This window comes from Rhinoderma darwinii, chromosome 1 (assembly GCF_050947455.1).
Source record: "Rhinoderma darwinii isolate aRhiDar2 chromosome 1, aRhiDar2.hap1, whole genome shotgun sequence".
In the NCBI taxonomy this organism is placed as follows: domain Eukaryota; kingdom Metazoa; phylum Chordata; class Amphibia; order Anura; family Rhinodermatidae; genus Rhinoderma; species Rhinoderma darwinii.
In genome coordinates, this window is record NC_134687.1 from 66,614,861 (window position 1) to 66,635,515 (window position 20,655).

Genomic DNA, 20,655 nt, shown 5'->3' on the forward strand with positions numbered 1-20,655 from the left:
CATCAGCTGCTAAACCAATCCATAAATCAATATGTAGATAGATAAATACGAGATAGATAAAAATAACAGCACAGGAAATATAGAGAGAGAGAGTATCCGATGCACACCAATGGACTTTGGCAAAGTGTCCAACAATTGATAAGGAAGGATACCTATCTTGTATCTATCTATCTAACTCAGCATTCCAGATTTCCATAAAATAAAGTGGATTCTCTATTCACCCATAATGTGCGACATTTCAGCTTACTCAATGGAGGCTTTCTCAAGCTTTATTTCATGGAAATCTGGAGTGATGAGTTAGATAGATAGATATTTCCAAACGAATAGGCAGCACTACACAAGACTCCAATTCAGTGAAAAAAGGTTTATTCACCCATACGATAGTGCAACGTTTCAGCCCACATGGGTCGTATGGGTGAATAAACCTTTTTTACTGAATTGGAGTCTTGTATAGTGCTGCCTATTCGTTTGGAAATATATATGTGGGACTGGAGTCTGAGGCCCTAAGGCTTGTGCACACACAACTACGCTTATTTTTCATTTATATGTGCTGCTCTTCCTTTTTCTACTAGATAGATAGATAGATAGATAGATAGATAGATAGATAGATACCCAGACTGGTCAAGGTGTGATTCCAGCCCAACAGAAATATTCCCCCTGGAGTTCTGCAAACAATTTCTCCAAGTCCATCGGAGTACCTCAAATAGTGCCCGTCGAGCCAAACTGGGCAGGCTCCCACTACACCTCACAATCAAGAATAGGGCACTATCATTCTGGGCCCACGTACATAGCAGCAGGCAAAGTTCCTATCACTTTAAAGCCTTGCTACATCATGGGGTCCCAGGTAAACCAGGCACCCTGGAAAAATTCACCCTGACCAAAATATCATTCAGCAACGCCTGAACCAAAATCGAGAATATAATAAACAAGGGCCAAGAGGAGTATATCAGTGACTGGAGAAACTACATAAAAACATCACAAAAACGGATAATATACCAGAGTCTACAGAGAGAATACGAACTGGCCTTATATCTGGACAAACTGCCAAACCCCAGAGACAGACAGTTCCTGAGCCGTTACAGACTCAGTGCCCACAGTCTGGTCATCGAATCAGGGCAGCACAGACAAACCTACAAGCCCAGGGAGAGCAGACTGTGCCAACAGTGCGACCATGAGGCCAAGGAGGAGGAGACCCACTACCTGCTACACTGCTCCATATACTCAGCAGTTGTAGATAATGCCACAGTGCCCTCTGTAGATAGTGCCACACCCCCTGTAGATAACGCCAGTGCCCTATGTAGATAATCCCACTGTGCTCTCTGTAGATAATGGCACAGTGCCCTCTGTAGAAAGTGCCCTCTGTAGATAGTGACACAGTGCCCTCTGTAAATAGTGCCACAGTGCCCTCTGTAGATAGTGCCACACCCCCTAGATAACAGTGGCCTTTGTAGATAACGCCACAGTGCCCACTGTAGATAATGCCACAATGCCCTCTGTAGATAGTGCCACACCCACCCACATGTATATCGTGTCACACACACTCACATGTAGATAGTGCCACCCCCTATACACACTTCCATTAGGGCTCCCACTAGGAGTGGAATCCCAAGCCAGAGCGTTGCCGACGCTCTGGCCGGGGATTCCTCTACTGGAGGAGCCCCTGAAGTCACTGTCCATATATGGCAGACAAAAAATGGACAGAGGCAGCACTTCCAAAAAGCATCAGCAGTTTATTCACCCGGGCATGGGTGAAGTGCTGCCCCTGTCCATTTTTTGTCTGCCTGATATTGAGGACCGTGGAGCATGTCCAATTGAGGTGTGCACCCACCTGCAGTCCAGTGCTGTGGAAACTATTTGTTTTTGATACTGTCCATATATGGACAGTGACATCCGGGGATCTTCCTGGACCGGCCAGAGCGCTCTAGCTGGGGATTCCTCTGCTGGAAGAGCCCCTGAGGTCACGGTCCATATATGGACAGTGACGTCAGTGGATCCTCCTGGACCAGATTCCCCGTTGCTGACACCCAGACCGGCTATTCCTCTGCTGGAGGAGCCCCTGAAGTCACTGTCCATATATGGACAGTGACGTCAGGGGATCTTTCTCGAGTGGATTTCTCTCGAGTGGATTTCCCGTTGCTTATGCTCGGGCCGGGGATTCATCTACTGGAGAATTCCCTGAAGAAGTCACTGTTCATATATGGACAGTGACTTGAGGGGCACTTTCAGCAGAGGAATCCCTGGCCAAAGCATCGGCAACGCTCTGGCTGGAAGTTCCACTCCTAGAGGGAGCCCTAATGGAGCTATCTACAGGGGGCTGTGTGGCCATTATTCACCTACCACGATCCAGCAGCGCGGGAAAGGGACTGCGCTCCTGCATGACGTCATGAAGGAGCGCCGGCGTGGTCCTACTTTGGCCTGCTCTCTTCTATCCGGAGGGAGCTTCGGTGCCCTGCGGGCCGCAGATGACAGCCTCGTGTTTGGGACATCTGCCATAGACTAAGTGAGACATGATATGCAACGGACTTGTATACTCCAACCCTAGATGTGTCCCTATACCCCATTCCCTTACTTCTTACTTGCTTTGGCAATGCTAATGTGTATTTAGTCCTGCCAATAAAGCCTCTTTAAATAAATAAATAAATAAATAGCTAGATATAAGATGGATAGATACATATGAGATAGATAGATAGATAGATATTGTAGATGTAGTAAATGTGGGTTGTCCAGTGCTGGACAACTGATGACCACCAGACAGGTCATCAGTGTATGACACCCAGACCCCTGTACCAATCAGCAGTACTGCAGCTCAGCCGCTATTCTGTGACCGGAGCCATCTGCTTCCGGCATGGACGTCCAGTGCCCGGAGGCAGCCAGAGCGACTGATCGGTGCGGTGGATTGGTCATCAGTTGTCCGGTAGTGGACAATTCCTTTTAATCCTATAAATCTGTTCTTGTGTGTGGTTTCCTTTCTGCACTGATGACACTTGTATAGCCATACACTATTCATCCACGCTCATGCCTGATTACATGAACTATTCCTTCACAACACAATGTTGGCACAAGTCCTGATTGCAACGCACAAAGAAATGCAGTCAAGTCATTCCCTGAAGAAAAAACAAGCACACTACTACACTGACAATAAAACATGCACTGAAATTAACAAGTAATTGCTCACTCTAAGGGCTGACACTTTTAAATTACATTTGCATTTTCCATAACAAGACCCAATGAGGTATAATGAACACCTTTGAGAAAGCAGTTATTTATAATTTGCACTTTAGCAGGTAGGAGCAAAAGTGTCAATGATCCAGTGACTGAGAACATCATTTAAATATAACCCGTAACCTTCCTGTTCCTCCATTAACATGTCATGTGCCCGGGATGAGCCTGATGAAGGAGTTGTCTATATGACGGGTGACAGTATACTGTACAGATGATGCTTTATCATCAGCTCTGTAAATTACCATTAAGTAGTGGAAAATGTGTCGCTCAATCTAACGGAGGAATAAAAAACAACGGCGCAAACAAATAAAACTGCAGCATTAAACCTGTTAAAAAGCTTGACGTAAAGGCTAAGAATATTCATTCGAGTTTACAGCATTGAGTAAATGTCACCGTGTCAACCTGCAATCCTTCTCACTCATCATTTACTGTAAAACTCCAGGGCTAACTGCAAGCATTGCAACTAGTTACTGTCATTTGTATGACCCATGATTCATTTATACAGACGATCAGTCAATAATACCGATTCACAGATCTAAACTCATCAGTCGTTTATTATATGTAGATCCTCACTATTAAAGAGCATATACCTTTAAATAAAATCACCTCAGGGGCCCATTCAGATGGAAAAGGCAAGTGCACAGCCCTGTACGGCAGCCGCGGAGTCCATACAAGTTTGTAAATAAACCTCTGTGTCCATAGCACGCTATGGGCACTGTATTTCTGATCAACACATCATGGATTCATAATACGGCCATGTACAGAAGGCCTAAATATAAGTTATTGTGCTGTTTTCATGTGTCTGGCAAACAAAATGGCCGCCATTACAAATACCACAGTCCACTGAATGGAAAATGTGTCTAATTGTGCAGTAATATGGTAATATGGGAAAGGTGGATATATCACCGGGCAACTTTGCTACTATGTAGTCTGGGAAAGCTAGGTAACAACTCCTATGGGAGAAGTCAGGGTGAGCTCTCTTGGTGTCTAATATACGGTAGATGTTTAAAAATGCCCCCCCCCCCACCTTGTTCTCTGAAGTTCTGTAAATACTCTATGTGCCACCATACAGGGTCTGTTCAAAGGGCAATACCATGCAAATTGACACTTATGCAAACGAGAGTATTTAGATATGGTCTCTGTCTGTCACTGCAGGTTAGTGCATACTTGACTATTCTCCTGGAATGTCCTGGAGACTCCCAAAAAAAATAAGAGAGACCTCAGAGAATCCCAGAAGAGCAGGCAAGACTCCTCAGTTGTGAGTTTTGACTATGAAGGTACTTAGGCTCTGTTCACACCATGTTCGGTGTGTTCGTTCACCATATTCGCTGGGAAGTTCTCCCGGGTTCACATATGCTGAACATATCCATAGAGTCCTATAGACCCGATGGTTGCCTCTTAGCATCCTCCTGGCAAGTATACATCGTTATACGTTTTTTTTTTTTTTTCACTGTATAGGAAAGCGTAGACTACTGCACTTTACTATACAGTGGGCCAACACTAAAAAAATAAAAATGTATACCACACAATATAGGTTTTGATCTTTCAACATAGGGGTCTATGTATGATGTATACCACTGTATGACATACAGTGAATACGTCAGAACTTTACACCGGGTACTTACTTTGGGAGATTTCCCAGTGGTACAAACCAAAACTTATAGGCAATGGCGGATCATCATTAGGGCTTAAGTACGGTGCAGTTTTGTTGCACTTTTTGACGTGAATCACGGAAAAAAAACACAACAAAACTGCATTGTGTATGTCCTGCAAAGGAACCTGCAGACATAAGGTCACATGGCCTTATGTCTGCAGTTCTTGTTACTGTTTAGAGACCTGCTGATCACATGACCGCAGGTCCTAGAACAGCAGCAAGACTCCATAGAAAAGAATGTGAGGTGAGCTGCTAGGTAAGTATAAGGGGATGGATTTGTTTAAGGGGTCTGTATTTAGGGGGTCTGGTCTGGGGTCCGTATTAGTTTAAGGGCTCTGTATTTAGGGGGTCTATTAGTTTTAGGGTCTGTATTAGTTTAAGGTGTCTGTATTTAGGGGGTCTAGTCTGTGGTCTGTATTAGTTTAAGGGGGTCTGTATTTAGGGGGTCTGGTCTGCCATCTGTATTAGTTTAAGGGGTCTGTACTTAGGAGGCCTGGTCTGGGGTCTGTATTTAGGGGTCTGGTCTGGGGTCCATACTAGTTTATGGGGTCTGTATTTAGGGGTCTGGTCTGGGGTCTGTATTAGTTTATGGGGTCTGTATTTAGGGGGCCAGGTCTGAAATCTGTATTTAGGGGCCTGGTCTGGGGTCTGTATTAGTTTAGGGGTCTTTATTTAGGGGTCAGTATTCAGAGGTCTGTATTAGTTTAGGGGGCAGGTCAGGGGTCTGTATTAGTTTAGGGAGTCAGTTCTTGGGTCATTATTAGTTTAAGGGGGTCAGGTCTGGGGTCTGTATTTATGGGTCTGGCCCAAGGGCTATATTTAGGGTGCTTGTTCTGGTGTCTGTTCTGGGGTCTATATTTATTTAGAGGAGTCTGCAATAGATTAGAAGGTCTGGGGACTGTATTTATTCTAGGATGTGTTCTAGGGTCCAAATTTATTAGTCTGAGTAAAAGGAGTTTTCCGGGCACATCAATAGGTCAAACCAGTATGAAAAACCGGACAACCCCTTTAACCACTTGTGACCTTCCTGATAGAGCCTCAGTTTTCAAATCGGACATGTTACACTTTATGTGGTAATAACTTCGGAATGCTTTTACCTATCCAAGCGATTCTGAGACCGTTTTCTCGTGACTTTATGTTACTGGCAAAATTTGCTCGGTACATTTAGTATTGTGAAAAACACCAAAATTTAGCGAAAAATATCCCAAAATTTGCATTTTTCTAAATTTAAATGTATCTGCTTGTAAGACAGGCAGTTATATCACACAAAATTGTTGCTAATTAACATCCCCCATATGTCTACTTTAGATTGACATTGCTTTTTGAACTTCCTTTTATTTTTCTAGGATGTTACAAGGCTTAGAACTGTAGCAGCAATTTCTCACATTTTCAAGAAAATTTCAAAAGGCTATTTTTACAGGGGGCAGTTCAGTTGTGAAGTGGCTTTTAAGGCCTTATATATTAGAAACCCCCAATAACTCATCCCATTTTAAAAACTTCACCCCTCAAAAACAGCATTTACGACGTTTCATAACACTTCAGACGTTTCACATGAATGAAAGCAAAGTAGAGGTGAAATTTAGAATGTATTTTTTTTACAGAAATTCATTTTTAATCAATTTTTTTTTTTTTAACATAGCAAGTTTTACTAGAGAAATACAACTCAATATATATTGCCCAGATTCTGCAGTTTTTAGAAATATCCCACATGTGGCCCTAGTGTACTTATGGACTGAAGCACTGGCCTCAGAAGCAAAGGAGCACCTAGTCGTGCCTTCTTTTTATTAGAATATATGTTAGGCACCATGTCAGGTTTGAAGGGCTCTTGCGGTGCCAAAACAGTGGAAATCCCCCAAAAGTGACCCCATTTGGTAAACTACACCCCTCAAGAAAATTATCTAGGGGTATAGTGAACATTTTTACCCCACAGGTTATTTGCAGAAATTAAGTAGGCCATGAAAATCTACATTCTTTCGAAGAAAATGTTGGTTTAGCTAATTTTTTCTCATTTCCACAAGGACTAAAGGAGAAAAAGCACCACAACATTTGTAAAGCAATTTCTCCCGAGTAGAAGAACGGCTGTTTGGACAAACAGCAGGGCTTAGAAGGCAAAGAGCTCCATTGGCTTTTGGAGCTCAAATTTAGCAGGAATGGTTTGCGGAGGCCATGTCGCATTTGCAAAGCCCCTGAGGGACCGAAACAGAGAAATCACCCAAAATGTAACTCCATTTGGGAAACTACATCCATTGAGGAATTCATCTAGGTGTGTACTGAGCATTTTGACCCCACAGGTGTTTCATAGATTTTATTAGAATTGGGCAGTGAAAATAAAAACAATCCTTTTTCTTCAATAAATAAAAGAAAAAAAGAACCCCAACATTTGTAAAGCAACTCCTCTGGAGAACAGAAATACCCCATATGTGGTCATAAACTGCTGTTTGGGTACACGGCAGGGCTCAGAAGAGAAGGAGCGCCATTTGGCTTTGGAGCACAAATTTTCTGGATTGGTTTCTTGACACAATGTTGCTTTTGCAAAGCCCCTAAGGTACCAGTACAGTAGAAACCCCCCACAATCGACCGCTTTCACGAAACTACACCCCTTCAAGAATTCATCTAGGGGTCTAGTGAGCATTTTGACTCCACAGGTGTTTCATAGATTGTATTAGAATTGGGCAGTGAAAATAAAATAAAAATTATTTTTCTTCAATAAGACGTTTTCATTTTCTCAACAAATACAGGCAAAAAAGAACATTTTTAAAGCAATTTCTTCCGAATACGGCAATACCCAATATGTGGTTATAAACTGCTGTTTGGGCACAGAGTAGGGCTCAGAAAGGGAGGAGCGCCATTTGGCTTTTGGAGTACAGAATTTGCTGGATTGGTTTCTGGTCGCTACGTCGCATTTTCAAAGCCCCAGTGGGACCAAAACAGTGGAAAGCCCCCAGAAATTACCCCATTTTGGAAACTACACCCCTCAAGGTATTCACCTAGGGGTGAATACCCCGCAAGTGTTTTGCAGTAATTAGTGTGCACTCAATGTTGCAGAATGAAAATGGGATTTCTTCCATAGATATGCCAATATGTGGTGCCCAGCTTGTGCCACCATAACAAGACAGTTCTCTAATTATTATGCTGTGTTTCCCGGTTTTAGAAACACCCTACATGTGGCCCTAATCTTTTGCCTGGACATTCGACCAAGCTCAGGAGTTAAAGAGTACCATGCGAAATTGAGGCCTAATTTAGCAACTTACACAGTATTGGTTCACAATTGCAGAGGATCTGATGTGAAATAATAAAAGAAACCCCTGAGAAGTGACCCCATTTTGGAAACTACACCCCTCAAGGCATTTATTAAGGGGTGTAGTGAGCATCTTCACCCCACAGGTCTTTTCCATAAATGATTGAGCTGTGGGTGGTGCAAAGTAAAAATTAAAATTTTTCCCTCGATATGCCATTTCAGAGGCAAATATGTCATGCTCAGCTTGTGCCACTGGGGAGACACTCCCCAAAAGCCATATATGTGGAAGTACCCAGCTGTTTGGGCACACTGTAGGGCTCAGAAGGGAGGGAGCACCATTTGGCTTTTGGAGTGTGGATTTTGCTTGGTAGTAGTTTTGTTTGGAGTTTACTGGTATTTCATTTTATAATGTGGGGGAAAATGTGAGCTGGGCAGAGTACATCAGGGGATGCGCCCCTCAGGGGATATAATAACGGGGTAAAAAAAAGAATATAATAATCCATAGATATTTCTTACGCTGTGAAGCAATCCTTTCTGCACAGGCCAGTGTCGCACTGATATATGGTGTCCTTACTTATCCCCCTTTTGGTCCACACTTCGCACCTTTGCAGTTTGTGGAATTTTGCTGGGAAGTGTTGTCCTGGTAGAATACTGGCACCCTCACTTTCAGCAGATATGTTTGGGCCCTACCCTTCCTGGTTCCCTAATTTTAGGGCCTTGATATATCGCCTCTTGAAACAGTGATGTTCCCCTCGGCCCTGTACAACTGCATATTTTTTATTTCCTGACTTATTGGAGCCTTAACTAATTTTATTTTTTCATAGAGTAGTGGTATGAGGGCTGGTTTTTCACGGGACGTGCTGTAGTTATTATTGGTACCATTTTGGGGCACATGCAACTTTTTGATCACTTTTTATCCTATTTTTTGGGAGGCAAGGTAACCAAAAAACAGCGATTATGGCATAGGTTTTTTAGGTTTTTTTTTTATACAGTGTTCACCATGCGTTATAAATTACATGTTAACTTTACTCTGCGGTTCAGTACAATTCCGGTGATACCTAATTTATAGTACTTTTTTATGTGTTACAACTTTTTGCACAATAAAATTACTTTTGTATTTTTTTTGTCGCCGTGTTGTGAGAACCATAACTTTTAAATTTTTTAGTCGACGGAGCTGTATTAGGGCTTATTTTTTGCGAGGCGAGCCGTAGTTTTTATAGGTACCATTTTTGGATACATGAGACTTTTTGATCACTTTTTATTTACATTCTTGTAGGGCAAAGTGACCAAAAAATAGAGATTCTGGCATTCATCGCGTGGAAGAACTAACATCATGTTTTTATAGCTCAGGTCGTTACGGTCATGGCGATACTAAATATGTATGGTTTATTATTATTTTCAATAATAAAGGACTTACATACAGGCTTACATAATAAATTACATACAGCGTCGGGGCAGGTGGTTTCTGATCCAAAGGACATTATCACATGCTTCCAACAATACTATTCCTCGCTATACAATATTAAAGGCAGTTTACATGATATCCCGGTTGAAGCGCTACAGTTCATAATAGATGAGTATTTAAATGAGACCCCGGTCCCTACTCTTTCCCATATGGACTCTGATACCTTGGAATCTGACTTCACGGAAGATGAAGTACAGCGAGCTTTAAAGGATTCTCCGTTGGGAAAGAGTCCTGGCCCTGATGGTTTCAATAATAAATTCTATAAAACATTTCAGGATTTACTAATTCCCTTTTTAATGCAGGTCTTCAATTCCATCACTCCAGCGTGCGGTTTCACCCAACAGTCACTTGAGGCACATATCACATTGTTACCAAAGCCTGGGAAAGATCCTACGTCTTGCCCTAACTTTCGCCCGATCTCACTGATCAATGTGGATGTCAAGCTATTTGCGAAGACCATTGCATCACACATCTCTCCTATCTTACCCTCTCTCATTCATGATGATCAGGTGGGATTCGTTAAGGGGCGAGAGGCAAGAGACAATACGAATAAAACTATTCTTCTCATGTCCTATGCACAACGACAGCATATTCCAGCATGCCTGCTCTCTGTGGACACCGAAAAGGCGTTCGACAGGGTTAGTTGGCAATTCCTTCGGAGGACATTGTCATAAATTGGTTTAGGTCACAATATGCTCAGGAAAATCATGTCCCTGTACACGAAGCCCACAGCTCGGGTTCGTGTGAACGGGTTATTATCGGATCCACTACATATTTCAAATGGTACTAGGCAGGGATGCCCGTTATCCCCTATTCTATATGTTCTCACTATGGAACATTTGGCTAGTGCTCTGCGAAATAACTCCTCCATAAAAGGAATAACAGTGAGATCACTGCATACCAAGCTTGCTTTGTATGCTGACGACCTCCTCTTGTATGTAACAGAACCTATTGTGACTTTACCATCCATACTCAAGGAATTTGAACATTTTAGTCAGCTCCGCAATTTCAAAGTTAATTACTCTAAAACTGAATCTTTAAATGTTTCCCTCAGCAGTGAGTAGGTTGAACACTTAAAACAAAACTTCCCATTTAAATGGCAACAGGAGACTCTAAAGTATTTGGGGATCAACATCCCACAGGATTTGACAGTGTTGTTCCGTCTGAACTACATCTCTTTATTGCATCGCACACTGAAAGATGTAGAGCAGTACTCCTCGGCTCACCTTTCCTGGTTTGGCCGAATCAATGCTGTGAAAATGGACATTTTACCTAGATTTTTACATATATTTCAAACGGTACCGATTCTGGCCACTCAATCTTACTTTCGGCAATTACACAGAGGCATAAATAAATTCATTTAGGGCCCTAAAAAACCTCGAATAAGCATGAAGGTGCTCTGCAGACCAAAATCGGAGGGAGGGGCGGGGTTACCGGATTTTAAAAAATATCATTCTGCAGCATTGTTGATGAGAATTGCTGATTGGTTTAGATCATTTACTCAGAAACAATGGGTTCGCCTGGAATTTGAAATTTCACCTTTGCGACTAACATCTCTCCCGTGGATTGCCAAACAGAATAGATCTACTCTCATGCTACCATTGTTAACCCAACAATTTTTGGTGTGCCTGGGATAGGGATGCGGCGCCTTCCAAATTAACACATTGTCCTGGCCCTTTCACTCCTTTATTTGACAATCCAGACTTCACACCAGCGGTGGGAGTTGAGGAATTTCTTTCGTGGAGGAAACAGGACAATGTTAGACTCTCTTCCACACTTGCAGACACTCATGAGCTTCCCACTTTATTGTCTCTGAGGGAATCTTGTCCTCACAAAAGATTATCTTGGATGGAATATCTACAGTTTAGAGCATACATTTCCCCTTTCTCGGATTGCGAGGCTCTCGCCCTGGACAAAACAGCATTGGAAACCTTCCTATTGATACCCTCTAGGCCGACTAAACTTTTATCAACACTACATGCTTTTCTGCGTGCTTGCCCCGAGCTTTCGCAACTGAGGTACGTACAGGCGTGGGATCGTGAATTGGGGTTTCATATACAGGATGAGGATTGGCAAAACATTTTTTTGCTCACCCATAAATTGCCCTCAGCCTGCTACGCCCAAGAAAAGAATTTTAAGATTCTCACCCGTTGGTACCGATACCCGGTCTTGCTGCATAGAGCCTTCCCCCTCCGTGTCTGATCAATGTTGGCGCTGCCTTTCAGCTTTGGGAACCATGTTACACATATGGTGGGAATGTCCCATCTTATCTCCATTTTGGACTAACAAATTCGAACTGTATAATGTGCTGTTTGATTCTCAAATTCCTATTGAACCTGCCATTGGACTATTGTCCCTTTTGCCCGGCAATGTCACAGTTCTGAAAAAAGGTATTTTCAGACATTTTCTCACTGCAGCTAGGTGCGTGATTCCTAGACACTGGAAATCTACGGGATGCCCTTCTCTTCGTGAATGGGTAACCGAGTTGAATCATATCATGAGAATGGAGGGCCTCTTGGCAGGAGACAATGGCAAACGTGACAGATTCATGACTACATGGAGGAGTTGGATTCTGTTTGCGGAGAGTGAGGCCCTTTCCCGCTGGCTGGAAGAACACACCTGAGTTTCTTTTGTCAGTCCTACGTCTTGGGTCGCGGACATCCCTCTCCACTCTCCACCTTTTACCTGTTTTGCTTTCCTCCCTTCCTTTCCCGTTCCCCCTTTTTTTATTCTATTTGCTTCCCATTTGATGATTCATATGCTAATGTACACTTCTTGATGCTGACATTCTATATACTCTTCCTGTATTGCATTTACATTGTATTCAAATGTTTTATTTGAAGTGGTTCAGTTGAACTGCCACTCGTTTATGTGCAATAACATTGTTATATGTTTGTACTGAAAATGTAATAAACTTTGATAAAGAAAAAATAATAATAAAAGACTTGATAAGGGAAAAAGGGCGATAGTGTTTTATTTTATTACTTTAAACTTATTATATTTTTTACAACTTTTTTTTTTCAGTCCCACTAGGGGACTTGAAGGTCCAACTGTCAGTTTTTTTTCTAATACATTGCACTACCTATGTAGTGTAATGCATTAGATGTTAGTCATTCACCGACAACAAGCCGATGGGCGGGGCCTAATCGGCTTTCATAATGGCAGAGCAGGAGGACATTGTTAGGCTTCCTGTTGCCATAGCAGTAGTCGGCAGCCCTGCGATTGCAGGGCAGAGCTGCCGATCTGCTGCCAACCACTAAGATGAAGCGATCGCTTTTAATCGCTGCATCTAAGGGGTTAATGGCAGGAATTCGTGCTAGCTCCGGTTCCTGCCATTACAGGTGGTTGTCAGCTGTAACATACAGCTGATATCCACTGCTGATGACGGCTACGGAAGCCTTTTAAGCCTCACCAACGGGTGAGGAATGGAAGGTTTCCGTACTAGGCAGACCACTTTTAGGCCTCCGGTTGCCATTCCAGCCACCGGCACCCCGGCAATTTCATTATTGGGGTGCCGATGAGCTGCAAAAACCTTATAATCCGCGATCGCTTTTGACCGCTGCATTTAAGGGGTTAATGACGGGGATCGAAGCTAACTGTCTGGAAGGGGTTAATGAATTTTTATGTTTCTATAGAGGTTGGAAATGGCTGCAGAAGCGAGGAGCAAAGATGTCTCATCAGAAGTCGCTATACCGGTCTTTGTCAGATGGAGAAGAAAAGAGAATGACTCCAATCAGAGAAGAAATCACTTGTGAGTTACTGGATCTATAGAGGATCTGTCCCCTCTCCTACATGTCTGTTATGGGAAATCCTTGTATTCCACAAAAGTCTTTGTGTACCCAGGACTAATAGACAAATGCGTGTTACCATTCCCATTGTCAAGAGGATCTGTCCCTACACTGTGTGATACTGTCAGCGATGGTTGGAGACGGTCAGTATGTAGGGACACAGCCCTTTGACAAGGGGAATCGTAACACCCATTTGTCAATGCTTGCACAGAAAGGTGAGTTCACTATGGACACGGCAGAGCGGCGGTGGGGAAAGGGGGACTCAAGTTTGTGGATCAGCCTAGGGTCTATGGTCTACTTAATCCACCACGCCTTATAGGCTCCCACAATGTATAGACCTCTTCACTTATGTCCTGATGCCGACGGCAAGGTCTGAATTTATTTTGGGGTCTGTGTTCCTTTTGGGGTGTAATGAAGGGGTTATATGCACTTTTTATGAATAAAATGTATTCGTTTGAGGGCAATTTGGAGGCCGTTGCATAGGTTAAAAAATATTATAACACCAACTCTTGAGATCTCAAGTATGGGTTAGTGTTTGTATATAATATATATATATCTCAATCATTCTATGAAGGGTGCTTAGTTAAACAGATATCCATCAACAGTTAATAGCACCATAATTATAGGTACTTAACATCTATTATAAGTGAGATATTACATCCATTTTACGTACATAAATGCAACTGAATTTACGAAGATTAGGAACACAATGATCGCGGCACACAATACAGCGGCATTAAACATTCATTATAATGATTAGGATTAAGGTGTTGTATTAATTTGCCAAGATAATTAGCACATATTTTAATGAATTAATACTAATGGTTTCTATAGGTTTCATAAAATATAGTGCGGAAAATACGGAGGGTAAAAAATGCCAATTTTGATTTCTAAAAAATGTAAATGTCAAAATGTAAAAAAGTGGTGACATGTTGAAAAGTAACAAGCTCATCAGAATAAGATATATGAGGCAGTAGAGAGAATTCAAGACCATTCTGCAAATATAAATGTTATTGTGCCATAAACGGGGTGAACTTAAAAAAGAAAATGTATTCCAATTATTTTGACACCCTGGGATACACTATATGGACAAAAGTATTGGGACACCTTCACCTTTAACCTACACAAGTTTTTATGACATCCGATTCCAAATCCATAGGCTTTAATATGGAGTTGGTCCCCTCTTTGCAGCTAAAACTCTTCTAGGAAGGCTTTCTACAATATTTTGGAGTGTATTTGTGGTAATTTTTGCTAATTCATCCAGAAGAGCATTTGTGAGATCAGACACTGATGTTGGAGGAGGGGGCCTGGCTCGCAATCTCCATTCCAGTTCATCCCAAAGGTGTTCAATGGGGTTGAGGTCAGGGCTCTGTGCGGGCCAGTCAAGTACTTCCACACCAAACTCACCCAACCATGTCTTTATGGACTTTGCTTTGTGCACTGGGGCACAGTCATGCTGGAGGAGAAAAGGGACAAACCCCAAACTGTTCACAAAGTTGGTAGAATACAATTGTCATTGCCATTCTTTCACAAACGTTTTTAAAGACAAACATGGGTAGGTGCTTCCGTTTATACAGTCCTGGCCAAAAATGTTTACAATTACACCATTTTGGTTTTCACAAAGTTTGCTGCTTCCGTTTTTTGTAGTGGCATTAACTTTAGATTGTTATGAACAGTGATGAGATGAATTGCAAATAATTGCAGAGTCATTCCTTGCCATGAATTTTTTTTTTACTGAATTTCAGCCCTGCCAAAAAATGACCTTCTAACATAATTTTAGTGATCTTCTCGAATGCTCAGGAGAAAGTGTTAACAAGGACAAGTCAGCTGATATTACTCTGTCATGCTAATTGAATTATAAGAGCAGACTGGTTGCTTTAAAAGGGGGATTGTGCTTGAAATCATTGTCCTCTTCTGTTAACCATGGTTACCTCCAGGGAAATGCGTGCAGTCATCATTGCTTTGCATCAAAAGGACTTTGCTGCTTGTATGATTGCCCCTAAATCAACCATTTATCGAATCATCAAGAACTTTAAGGAGAAATGTTTAATTGCTGTGAAGAAGGCTTCAGGGCCAGTCCAGTAAGTGTCAGGACCGTCTCCTAAAGAGGATTCAGCTACAGGATCGGTTCAACACCAGTGCAGAGCTTGATCAGTAATGGCAGCAGGCAGGCGTCAGTGCATCTGCACGCACAGTGACGCGAAGGCATTTGGAGGCTGGCCTGGTGTGAAGACGTGCAGCAAAGAAGTAACTTCTTTTCAAGAAAAACATCAAGAACAGACTGGCATTCTGCAGGAAGTACAGGCATTGGACTGCAGAGGAGTGGGGTAAAGTTATTTTCTCTGATGAAGCCCTCTTCAGACTGTTTTGAATATCTGAAAAAATAATTTTACGGAGAAGAAAAGGTGAGCGCTACCATCCTGTGTCATGCCAACATTAAAGCATCCTGAGACCATTCATGTGTTGGGGTTTCTTTTCATCCAAGGGATTGGGCTCACTCATAATTTTGCCTAAGAAAACTTTCATGAATAAAGAATGGTATCTAAACAACCTCCATGAGCAACTTCTCCCACCCAATGATCCAGGAGCAATTTGGTGATGAACAATGCATTTTCTAGCATAATGGAGCACCATGTCACAAGGCAAAATTGATAACTAAGTGTTTCAGTGAACAAAGCATTGAAATTTTGGATCCATGGCCAGGAAACTTCCCAGATCTCAATCCTCGAAAAGCAGGTGGACAAACAAAAACACAGAAATTGTGATAAACTCCAAGCCCTGCTAAGGCAAGAATGAGTTGCCATCAGTCACGGTTTGGCCCAGAAGATGATATTCAGCATGCCAGGGCGAATTGCAGAAGTCTTGAAAAAGAAGGGTCAACACTGTAATTATTGAGTCTTTGCATAAACTTGATGTATTTGTCAATAAAAGTTTAAAAACTTATGAAATGCTTATAATTGTACTTCAGTATACCATAGTAACATCTGACTAAGGCCTCATGCACACGACCGTATTTTTGTCCACCCGTTAATACTGGCGTAAATACGGGTCCTTGGTCACACGTATTCGACCCGTATTGCACCAGTATTTACGGGCATGTTTTTGGCTGCAAAATTGCACTGCACTAATCGGCAGCCCTTCTCTCTATCAGTGCAGGATAGAGAGAAGGGGCAGCCCTTTCCGTAATAAAAGTAGCCACTGTCCAGGGTGCTGAAACAGTTACTGCCGATCGTTTAACTCTTTCAGCACCCTGGACAGTGACTATTTACTGACGTCGCCTAGCAACGCTCCCGTAATTACGGGTGCACACACGTAGTCACCCGTAATTACGGGAGCCCCATAGACTTCTATGGGCTGCCCGTGCCCTAATTACGGCCTGAAATAGGACATGTTCTATATTTTTCAAGGCACGGGCACCTTCCCGTAAGCATACGGGGAGGTACCCGGGGCCAATAGAAGTCTATGGGCCCGTAATTACGGGCCGTAATTACGGGAGTTTTTACGGTCGTGTGCATGGGACCTAAAAGATCTAAAAACTCTGAAGCAGCAGACTTTGAGTAAACCAAATTTTGTGTCCGGTTCAAAACTTTTGGCCAGGACAGTACACCTGTAGCAATGGGACTGAATGAAACACCTAAATTCAATGAATAAGTGGTGTGTCCCAATACTTTTATATAGTGTTTATATTGAGCTGATACACGTAAAAACACACTGAGGCTGAGTTCACATGTTCAAGTGGTGGTTGTGCTTCCAGTCCCGCAGTTATAAAAACAGCAAAAACTGCCTGTGCAGAGAAAGAATGGAAAGTTGGTAATTTATTTCCGCTACAGTTTACATTTTGTTTTATGGAAGTTACAGATACAGCCATGCACCGTTGCTCAGCTGTTTTGGTAACTCCCGTAGAACAAAAGGGAGAGAGCCATGCGACCACTTCTCCATTAATTCTCTGCCTGGATTTAGCGCAACCCACTGGAAATCCCGTTTAATGGTTATGAAATTTTGCAACTAAACATGCAAAGACTCCGAGTAAATAAATACTTAGGATGATGGTAAATGGACAGGGACAAAGAAGCTGGTGGTAAATACTAGGTAGGTTGCAGTCTTTGGCATTTACGCAAGATATATCTACCGTGGAATACATTGCATGCTAAACAAACGTGACCAAGTAGTGTATAAAGAAAAAAGGGTGGTCCATACTTTTTTTTTTATAAATAAGAGTCATATAAGAATATAAGCTCTAGGCAAAAATAGCCGTGTGCATTAAGCCTGTATGGTGGCACACAGGGTCTCTGTGGCTCAATACTATATAGCCTTATGCTCTCTGTCTCATGGAGCTTCCATATGGCACCAAATGACTAATATATTCTCAGTTCCTTTATACTCTGAAGCTGTCAACACTGGTTAGACAGTGTCAGATTGTGTAGGGATGCACCCTATTAACAAGAGGAATAATAAGATATAGTTGTAAATTTACTGATACATTTCAGGAGGAATACCAGAGGAACGGCAAAACACAGAGTTCTGAGAAAAAATGGTCCAACACTGTTATTTCATGGGAAATGCAAGTATTTACTAAAACAGACATGTCAGGAGAGCTTACTTATCCTCTAAAACATACTCATACATCAAAAGACAAGATACGTATGTAAACAAATAACCACCCTCTCCCACTTCTTTGTGGTCCTTAGATCAGCACTCAGGAACCATAATAGAATATCAATATTGCATGCACCCAAAAGCGATATACTCTAGAGGCACACAAGATGGCTAACATGTGTTTACCATTTGTAAGTGCAAAAAATCAACTTAAATAACAGCAAAACAGAGAACAAAAAAGTCAAACAAAAGCATAAAAGTGCAGGAAGAATGAGTGATCCATATCTAAAGACGCAAGATGTCAGCTAGACCATAAGACAAGGATCAGCTCGCTCAGCTTTCTTTCCAATAAGGGGAGGATATCAATGATAAATAATGTTATAAAATAAATCTTGCTTTTCTGATTAGGATGTAAAAATACACAATAAGGAGAATCTTTGGTTTTGCAGTAAAAAGCTGAAGATGATGCACTGATTATATCAAATGCGACTCCGTGGGGAGGTTTATGATCGTGCTGCAAGTCAGCTAAGAAGTTTTGTGTGCTCTTAGTGTTTATATGCTATATATATATATATATACTGGGAAAAAACATTACTGCTGAGCCCACACAAGGTTTTAGAGCAGTAATAGTCCTAACCAAGGCAATTTTTCTAATATTTTTTTTTTTTCTTAAACAAAGTTGTTAAAATGTAATTTATGGTATCCATTACTACAAAGATTCTAGGAATCATTACCTAAAATATCCCAAATAATGTGAAGCAGATGGGTTTTAAAGGAGTTCAAAAGACATAGAAATGGTTCCATCAACTATTTTCATGAAATGACACTATACATACACAACTATGTTTGCTTAGGGGTAGTTCACACTGCGTTTCTTGGCACGGATTTTGACGTGGAAACCACTTCGGAATCAGTGCCAAGAAACGCCCCAAATCACCCCTCATTGATTTCCAATCTCTACAGAATCGGTCATGTCTTTGTATGCTACAGGCATAAATATATTCATATTGATAGTTTGTATTGACTTTTTTAATGATATCTGTAATGGTCGGGACGTTACATGTTTTCCATCTGAACGCTACAGCTGATGTGGCAGATATTAAAATATGACATATTACAGTTTGGAATTGTTTGGGAATAACATCAATTCCAAGCCGTAGTAACCCAAGTTCCGGCGTGAGGTTGATATTTTGAGTTGTAATCTCATTTAGTAGTGCGCTAATAGATTGCCAAAAGGTTAATAATAAAGGACATTCCCAAAATATGTGAAGTATGGATCCCAAATGGTTACAACCTCTCCAACATTGGGGCGATGCATCACTATATATTCTGGAAAGTTTATACGGAGTGAGATACCATCTATAGAATATTTTATAATATAATTCTTGATGATTAGTACAGGAAGAGGATTTAAGAGATGGAGAATGCTCTTAACCACTGGTCTCTTGAAAATTGGCCGTTCAGATCTCTATGCCATTTAGATATATGTATTTGATTTTCAAAGGTAAGTGATTGGACACCCCTCATTGATTTCAATGAAGGGCAGAGACATTTTTTTCCCCGGGTGGCTTGTGGCTGTGTGCGGGGAAAAAAAGCAGAGTGCTCTTTCTTCGAATGGCTTCTGCCTCTGACCTCCCATTGAAATCAATGGGAGGCAGAAAAAACTTGCGGTGCTCGTTTGGAGCGTTTTTTTTTGCCCTGGTTTTTGACTGATTTTTGCATTGGATTCATACAGCTTAAAAAAAAACGTAGGAAAAAAAAAAAGCTAAAGACCTCATGCACACATCCGTGTTTGGTCCGTGATATACAGGTCATATGTCGGCCCACAGTTCCTAGCATCTAAGTTGTGTGTGATGCTAGGAGTCCCCGTTTCCCTGCGGAAACACTGTCCCATACTGAAAACATGATTACAGTACGGGACAGTATTTTCGCGGAGAGGCAGGGACTCCTGACATCGTACATAACTATGATGCTAGGAGCCCGGCTCCCTGAAGTGTGTTCGGTCTGGGAAATGTGGCCGACATACGGCCCGTATATCACGGACCAAACACGGATGTGTGCATGAGGCCTAAAAAAACGCTGGCATTTTAAAATCTGCCTCAAAATTCCTCAAGGGCTATTGAGACAGATTTTTTTCTGCCAGAGAAAAATTCCATTTGAACTACCCCTTATAGGAGTACATAGCAGATCACATCTGTGGGTATTTCAGGTAGGCACAAATATTGTGAAGGAACACATTTTTAGCAGAGAGATGGATATCATGTCCTCCACTATTTAGGCTTTGGGACATCAGTGAAGTTCCAAGCTCATGGAACTCCTCCAATGTGATTTTCTGACATGTCAGGGAATAGAATCTTTCGAAAGACACTTTTTTTAACTGTACCTATTCCCTCCATTCTGCAGATGATGTCCTACTACCATTTATTGATCAAGTTTTACCTGACATTAGGCCTCATGCACATAACAGAGCAGTAAGGTGGCTCCGTACAGACCCATATTACCAAGAAAATAGTTATCAGAGTAAATAAACTATATTCAAAAATGAGCAAAATGCCAGTTTTTCAGAGATACCTCATGAATGACTTAATGATCTCGCTATCTCCACAATGTTACAAAGCACTTTTATCAACATTGTACATACTATAAACTGTATCAAGTTGAAGCCAAATCTGCAAAAAAGACCTCCCTTATA

General features: G+C 41.8%; 1 protein-coding gene across 2 annotated transcripts in view; it reads right to left on the reverse strand.

Moving 5' to 3' along the window:
• Window positions 1-20,655, reverse strand: part of BEND4 (BEN domain containing 4) — a 119,091-nt gene that overhangs the window by 21,690 nt on the left and 76,746 nt on the right. The gene's annotated exons all lie outside the window — the stretch shown is intronic.